The sequence below is a fragment of the Mya arenaria genome, chromosome 3, assembly GCF_026914265.1.
Source record: "Mya arenaria isolate MELC-2E11 chromosome 3, ASM2691426v1".
In the NCBI taxonomy this organism is placed as follows: Eukaryota; Metazoa; Mollusca; class Bivalvia; order Myida; family Myidae; genus Mya; species Mya arenaria.
In genome coordinates, this window is record NC_069124.1 from 46,737,785 (window position 1) to 46,746,476 (window position 8,692).

Genomic DNA, 8,692 nt, shown 5'->3' on the forward strand with positions numbered 1-8,692 from the left:
ATTCTTCTTACTTCACCGAGGCCCAACAAAAAAAATGTTGTTGTTTTTTTGCCACTTTTTTCAAACGAAATGCCATATTTACCAACCAATGAACTGATCATTAAAAGTTGTATATAACATCAGTCGCTGTAACATATTTACCTGTTGTTTTAGCACTGATGGATTTATTTGTACCGTAAATATGTAAAAAAAATAGAAGAAATTATTTACTTGACAATCAGTAAATGTATTTACTTGCCCTACCTCAATGTTCAGCCATTGTAAATGATAACGTGTACTGATATTGAAGTTGTTTCATTTTCTATCATCGATACTCATGATATATGACTTGATAAGTACACGTCAATTGCACATGATAGCACATCAAAGCTCGACTAAGCTTTAAAAGTAACATAAAAATAATTTCAGAATATAGTCTCCCCAGTTTCTAATTCATTGATTGTCTTTACAATTCCTTATAGTTGGTTAGGAATATAACATGCTATGATCAGATCTAATTAAGAATATCAGTATATAACCTCAGCTTCTAATTAATTGATAACGTCTCATCAATTTGATTTTACTAATTCATATAGTTGGACTGGAAAAAAAAGGATCAGAATTTTCATATTATCAGCAAGTTACCCCAAACTTCTAATTCATTCATTTTCTCATCAAATTGAATTTTACTTTTCTATTATAGTTTCAAACAAAAATAACAATCTATTTATGAATATCATTCCCCCAAGTTCCTTATTTATTTTTTGTCCATCAAATTTGATTTTTACTCTTCTATATAGTTGGATAGGAAAAATAGATATGAATTAAATTATTTATGAATATCAATTATCACCCTAAATTGTTTCTTACCAAATTTTATTTCACTATTCTATGTAGTTGGATAGGAAAAAAAATTGATCAATTTATGAATACATGTCACCCTAGTTTCTAATTCATAGTCTCGTCAAATTTGATTTTACTTTTCTATATAGTTGGATTATAGAAAAAAACGATCTAATTAAGGCAATATACAAGTCATCCCAGTTTTTTAATTAACAAATTGTCTTATCAAATTTGCAAATCAATATACTTATCCATATAGTTGATTGGATAGGAAAATAACATGATCTTTTTAAGAATATCAGTCACCCCAGTTTTTAATTAATTGATTGTCTCATCAAATTTGATTTTTACTTTTCTATATAGTTAGATAGGAAAATAATATAATTTATTTATGAACATCATTCACCTCAGTTTCTTATTCATTCATTGCCTTTTCAAACTTAATTTTACTGTTCAATATAGTTTAATAGGAAAAACATGATATTTTAATAAATGTCAATCACCCTAAATTGTCTTTTATGAACTTTGATGGTTCTAGTTCTATATAGTTGAATAAGAAATTAGCATGATCTACTTAAGGATATAAGTGACCCCAGTTTTTAATTTTCTTCGTCTCATCAATTTGATTTGACTTTTCTATAAAGTTGGACAGGAAAATTAAATGATCTCTGACTTTAAGAATATAAGTCACCCTAGTCTCTAATTCATAAATGGTCTCATCAAATTTGATTTTACTTTTCTATATATGGTAGTTGGATAGGAAAATAACATGTTGGATAGGAAAATAACTCTAAATCTATTTATGAATATCACTCACCAGAGTTTTTTGTTCATAAATTATTTCATTAAGTTTGATATTTTATATACTCGTCCATTAAGTTGGATAGGAAAATTACATGATGTTTGAACATCTAAAATATTTAATATAAAAGAAATAGAGGATTCGAGTGGCACAGCAATGAGTGAAAATATTGTTTTCTGTGATCATGAGTGAAAAAGCTCATTGATTTAATGTTTCTTGTTATAACATATACTTGACTACCGTATAAATAAAGCTTCTTGTATCTTGTAACAAAATTTTATCATACACCGAAATTCAACAAATTCTTTGATTCACCATGCATTGCTAAAATTTAAGAAGTTTAAATCTAACTGGCTCTTATTGGAAAACTATGACAGAAAAAACAGGAAAACCTCATTGTGACCTCCTAATTCTACATCATCTCCAAATATTTCATCCCAGCATAATGTTCAAGGCCACGTTACTACTGGTATAATTAAGAAGCACAAGAAGCAATCATTCAAATGCCTACAAGAGTAGTGAAAATAACACAATATATCACTGAAGAAGCATTAAAAAAAGCTGTTGTTCATCCGTCTTCAGTGCAATATGAGGTGCTGGCAAACATTAAAGGTAATTTCTTCAGAAATGTATCAAAATAAATTTTAATATTTCTTTCTCACATACCTTCTATATATTCCAAACCTTCTATCCAAATAATACCACGCTGATATAATAATGGCACTGTTTTATACACAATACTTAATAAAGAGAAGATATTCCGAATAATTTTGCTTTTTATGAGCCCTTCATTTATCACAAGCTGCAACGGAATATTCCCGCTTTTTCTTCGGTTTTTATTGAACTTATGGTAAAAGTTATTTTTCGTTTAAAAAAACTGTCTAAGTTCCCCTGTCTTAAGTTATAACACACAATATTGACCACAGTCAAGAATCAATCACTTCAAAATGAAGGTTTTTGTCTACAATTTTAATGAGTTCAATGCTTTTCTCCTTAACCAATGTAGCCTGGATATAATGGATAGATCCTTATATTAAAGTATAATTTTCCAGCACATATATACCACCTGTGCAATGAGTCTGGTATTTCTACAGAAACACAAATTCCTGAGTACAAATTAAAAACAGTACAAACATTTAATATCACTTTCAACAACGCTTTTCAATTAGTGGATTGAACCCTCGTTAATATTTAACACTGGTTGAAACTGGGTGATGATGGTATTACCTACAGATTCTCGGCAAACATGAGGTATTGATCTGTGATATACTCACTATCATGGTTGAGCCTTGGACAGAAAAACTCCCTCTCATTGATTCCAGTTCACCTTGACAGCCTTGCACACTCCACAAAAGGAAATCTGGAATGTGTTCAACAAACATAATGATACAGAAAAGGCTTTGGATGGAGATAAAATGTACATGCTTTAAAGCAACACCTTGGATGTAAATGTATGATCATGAATACTTCTTTCCACTGGAAACAGCTGTGCATAACTAACGTTGTTAAAGGGACTGGGCACTAGATAATACAATTGTAAGAGAAAAAGAAAATTGTCGAAAACTTAAACTGACATCGTTGAGGACAACGCATTTAATTTTACTAACTAATTAATCGCATTGCTCGTGACATATGTATTTTTCGCAGTTTTTGCGTATTTTTCCAATTCAAATTCAGTTTTCTTCTAACACATAAATACCAGTAAATTTTAAAATAGCGTCTGCATATGTATCTGTACTAATCATGTGACTTTTACATGCTAAATATACACACTTTTAACTGGGAAACCATTATGTGCTATATTTAAATGGGTAAACATAGCTGAGACAGCGACAATATATCCTTTTAATCATGTAAAGTGGCCTAGAAGCCTAGAATATACCAGCACCTATTGACAATTCTCGTTTTGAGGAAATATTGTATTTGCTGATTTTGGAACATCTGGTGTCTAAGTCCCTTTAATAGTTTTACATGAAATAGAAATTTATAGATCTACTGATATTTTATGAACAGATGAAAGCAAGGAGAACAACACAAAATATAAATGTTGGATTTTCTTGGCAAACAAACAACAATGCTTGCTGCGGTTGTTACATACCAGTTGAAGTGTTGTTCTCGGAAAGCAGCAGATTTATTGATCACTTGAACAATTGATTGATCCATCAATTGATTAATGGATCGATTGTTTGACTGATTGATGCTTATGAAGTAAAAATCACACTCAAAATACCTATGCTAATACATTGTGCAGTAGATTAAATGTAAACATTCGAATATTAAAGCTACAATGTACTTGATTATATAATTATCATAGAAAATTACTATCCTCTGAATATCTCAAAAACTTAACAAAGATAGTATACATCTGTTATTCCTCAAAAATTGAATATTCAATACATGTGTGGACTAAAAACTTTAGAAACTATACTAGTTGGTAACTCAAATTAAGTTCAGTGTGTAATAATCTACATGGCCAGTGAAAGCCCTGAAGCTTATTTCCCAATGAGTTCTTGTTATAACATATCTTATGCTTTTTGGCTTTAAATGGCATTAAACTTTGGAAAAGTAATAAGATTTGGCCTCTTGAACAAGGTCATTTGGGTCAAAATATATATATTATATTAAATAGTAATAATATTACAATATTGTGATTTATTATTGGTTTAAAATAAAGGGACTCACTTATGGTTTGTAAAATGCTCTTTTTTAAGTGTGGCAAATCATTAGGAGTGTTAAAACTAAAATATAGCTGGAATCTAAAGCAAATGTTTATATTTGCTCTTGAATATCTTCTTTAAAGACCATAATTTTCAATCAGGTTATTAAAGACTTTGAGCAATTAGTTGCTGCAAGATTGGTTGATTGAAATAATCATGTGATATTATAAATGTATTGTTAAAAGGGCAAAATATCCATAGTTGTTGAATATGTCCATGGGGATTAGTGGTCAAGCAGTCGGAAACCAAAATATTTTTTTATTATTTAATTTGGATTTCATATCATAGAGTAAAATAATTATCAAATAAGTCTTGTAAGATGCATAACCAGGAAAACAAAATTTGGTCCAAAAACATGGGCGAGTCACTTTAAGTTCTCCCTTTTTATATTTATAAACCTGGGTATATTTATGCATTTCTTTTTGTAACTGATTTGGGGGCGTGGCTATAGGGGCGTGACATAACAACCCACACTGCCTCGTAGTAACTTATACTTCAGTTTCTAGCAAAGGTTGAACCTGAATTGTATGCCTGTCAGTGATTTTATTTTAATTTTCTTTACTGCCTATTCCTTGCAAATTGGGAAAAAGTTGACTTAGAGAAAAATACAAAACCAAGCCAAAATAGCTAATATAATGTCAAATATACAAGTTTTAACTTTTTTATGCATACATTATGCTATGAAATACTAAGTCTTGTAAAGATTTTGTTTATATTTTAATAAATCTATTGCTTTTTATTCATTTATGTAGTCTGCATTTATCAAATTGGGAAAAAAAAATGGGAGGGGGGGGGGGGATGGATTTTTTTTAAAGGGGAAACAGAACAGCCTTAAGAAGGCAGTAAATTGCACCAAAAAAAATCACTGGAATTGTACGCCTTAACACTTGACTGAGTAGTCTCCTTCCTGATTTTGGTTCTAATATGGGGCTCCATTCCATCACAAGAAGGTATAGTTTGAATAATACGTACAACCGCTCTGAACACAAACATTCAGTGACTGAGTTAAACTGTAAGCTGTAAGAAATGAATATATAAACACCCTTTCAGCCTTCTATTTTTATAACTGATTTTGAGAAGTATGTGTTTTCCATATCTTGGGAACATTCAACAAACACAGTGTTCTCGGTTGCCGGCCAAAATGGACGGTTCAAATGGCAAATTGGGCTGCTTTAAATCTGGAAAAACAAATGAATTTTAAGTAGAATAAGTACAGTAGTAGCTGTTCATTTACTTTACCATTTGAAACGGTTCAACTGAAACTTACTGAGAACCCTGCAAACATTTAAGGGTACGCCCGGGTGTATGTATGCCTCGGTACGCCCCTGTACTGTACTGTACTGTACTGGCTGACAATAAATTAATGACATGATTTTTTTATGAGATCATTATATATTTTTATAAAAAAATGCAAAAATAAATATAGGCCGTTGACTACATGGCCAATATGAAGGTACACATGGAGGATGCAGTAAAATTGTGGGATATTATAGAACAATGCCGACGGAAAATACCTGTTGAAATCAAATAATAAATGTAGCCGAACGCACGAAGTGATTACGTCATTTTCCCGGTAACTGTCATTTAAAAAAACTATTCAGCCCTACTGTACCTAATGGTTACACACCACTATGTTTGCACACAGTGCACCAATGTGATCGATTGCAACCATGAAGGTGATAACACTTACATTCCCCTTGGAATTCGGACTTCAGCATCATCTTGAACTGGAGTACGGAATACCATTTGCTTATAAATTCTAATGAAGGATGCGATTCAAAGGATCACAATGGAAATAAGAGTTTCCTCTTTTTCACGGTGTCATCCTGGGTTCGGTTTGCCTGTCATGGCTATTGATTATATCATGTCATTTACTATACATGTTGTTTATTTTAAATGTTCATGTATATGCATTCCTAACTGAAATAAATCTATCTATCTATCTATCTATCTATATATATATATATATATATATATATATATATATATATATATATATATATATATATATATTGCCGTAAGACCGATTTCCGACATAATCATGTAAGACAACAAGTCTCGAACGTCTACGTTGAATTATACAATCCAGCAAACGCAGGCATAAATAGTTATTATGTAGCAGTCCCTTTGACTGAAAAACAATCAATTTAAATGAAACTTGTACATCATATTTCATTTTAAACAATATATTTAAGACCAAAATCGAGGGGCTGGCGTCATAGGCTTCTGCCAAAAAATGTTTAGGGTAATATAAACGACGAGCGGGCAAGGCCAACAAAAATAAATGTAATTAGACTGGCCCATAGTTTGTGCATATCAGATCCCGTTCCATATTGAAAGTCAAGTATTTTTCTACTTCATTTTGATCATTTCTACACACATCAGGCTCAGCATAGTCGAACCGTACCCGACAGTGCTTCATAATATAGCCCCACAAAACTGCAAAACTCCTCTTTACGTTTTTAGAGATGTGAATGCATACTTGATCAAATTGATTATTGAATGTTCGAAATGACAAAATATTTTGAATCCCTTTCTCTATTCCAATATGATCAGGTTGACAAGCAGAAGTTACTGGATTTGACGTTGATGTTATATAATGAGCTGTGCTGTAAATGTGCGCGTTTTTTCTGTCGACATGTGTACCAAGTTTCATTTGGGTATTTTGAATGTTTTGCCGAAGAGCCTTTGCTAAGTTCGATATGTTACCTTATTGTACATTTCTTTTGTGAACAAAACACAAGGCCAACATAAAACATTACGTTTTTCTTCTATGACAGACAAGCAAATAAACTATAAGGAACAGAGTGAAATATATGCATCTGCAATCTTATCTTATCGGCAAAAAGCATGTTTGCAAAATATGTTGTGGACTTTCTATCATCTTTGAACTTTTGATTTCAATAGGTTCAGGATTTTGTTAAAGTTAACAGCGTTATTAACGGCATCGTAGCTAGATGACCATTAAAATTTATTTTATGATGTGCTGATTATGCTCGCCTATTGTAAGCAGAACACAAATACGCTACCGGTCTTGTTGCCATAGTAACAATATTTTTAAATAACGTATTTTCTTATTGATCCATAAGAACTTAAACATAACATTTGACATACCTGCATGTACTTTGCACTATCTTTGAGGGATCGCAAGATATATCTTTCGGGATGAAAGGAGAAAATAACACTATTTCTATGACAAGCATAATCTAATAATGGCCGTCTTTCCATATACCAAATTTCATTAACCCGTTTTGCACACTTCTTGGGTAATTGCAGGATCGAACCAAAGACTGATATTTTACTGTTTTCGTTGTTATAGCAACCACAATTTCATTTTCTAACAAAATAACAAGAAGCTGTAGCAAGCACAACATTTGACAGATTAAAAAATAAAAATCACGTGCATTATATAACCTCCTTATGGCCCTGTATCCACATTACCAAATTTCATCAACAAAGCTTATATTTTGCGAGTTTTTGCAAGATATTGTAAAAATGGGTGATATGTTCACTGTCAATGTAGTCATACAAAATATAAATTATAATATGGATTCATAACCTCTTTATGGCCATCTATTCACATTCCAAGTTTCATTCACAATGCTTGCATACTTGGTGAGATTTTGCAGGATTTGATAAAAAATGATATTTTCATTGTTTTGGTTGCCATACCAATACAATATTTAATCTTACAAAATTTATAAAGTACTTTATCCATATTGTCCTGAATCCACACACTAAATTTGATGAACATCTGCTAAAATCAAGTTAAAAAAGTGCTATTTTAATTTTTGCATTGTCATAGCAACCACAATTTTTGTCGGACACAAAAATGAAAATGACGTGCAGTACCTCCTTATTGCCCTCTATCCACATGCTTGGTTTCATTTACTTAACTTTTTGTGAATACTTTTTTGCATTATTGCAGCATCCTGTAATTCAAAACAGACAGACATACAGAGGGTAAACAAACAGTATTCTCCAGTAAACGTGATAGGGAACAAGCAGTTGTCTCTTAAACTGTAAGAAGTTCTGCAGACTACAGGAGAATCCATGAAACTCCAGAGTGGTAAAGATTTTAAAGTTAACATAGATGACATTTAACAATCTTGTGCACAGTGATTAAATGCATGGACGAGTAGATAAGACCTCTGCCACCTCATACAAAAAGGCTGTTTTCAGCTAGATATATTTTTTAAGTTGTTTAAAGCTGCACTCTCACAGATTAACAGTTATGTCTGTTTCTATCTCAGAATCAGCTGGCATCAATCCTTTAATTAAGTCATATAAGTGTACTCAAAAGAAAAGATCTTAATTGTCCGGAAAACTGCCGAAAATTTCATTTTTTTTA

General features: G+C 31.6%; 1 protein-coding gene across 2 annotated transcripts in view; it reads right to left on the reverse strand.

Annotated features, from left to right (window-relative positions):
* The window catches only part of LOC128227127 (CAP-Gly domain-containing linker protein 1-like), an 87,771-nt gene extending 84,822 nt beyond the window's left edge, over positions 1-2,949 (reverse strand). Inside the window, exon 1 of one of the 2 annotated variants that reach the window (XM_052937352.1) lies at positions 2,899-2,949. The gene's annotated coding sequence lies outside the window, so the exon portion shown is untranslated. Of the gene's footprint in view, positions 1-2,290; positions 2,313-2,898 lie in introns of those variants that run through there. The other variant, XM_052937353.1, reaches the window with a different exon arrangement.
* Between the last annotated feature and the right edge of the window lie 5,743 nt (positions 2,950-8,692).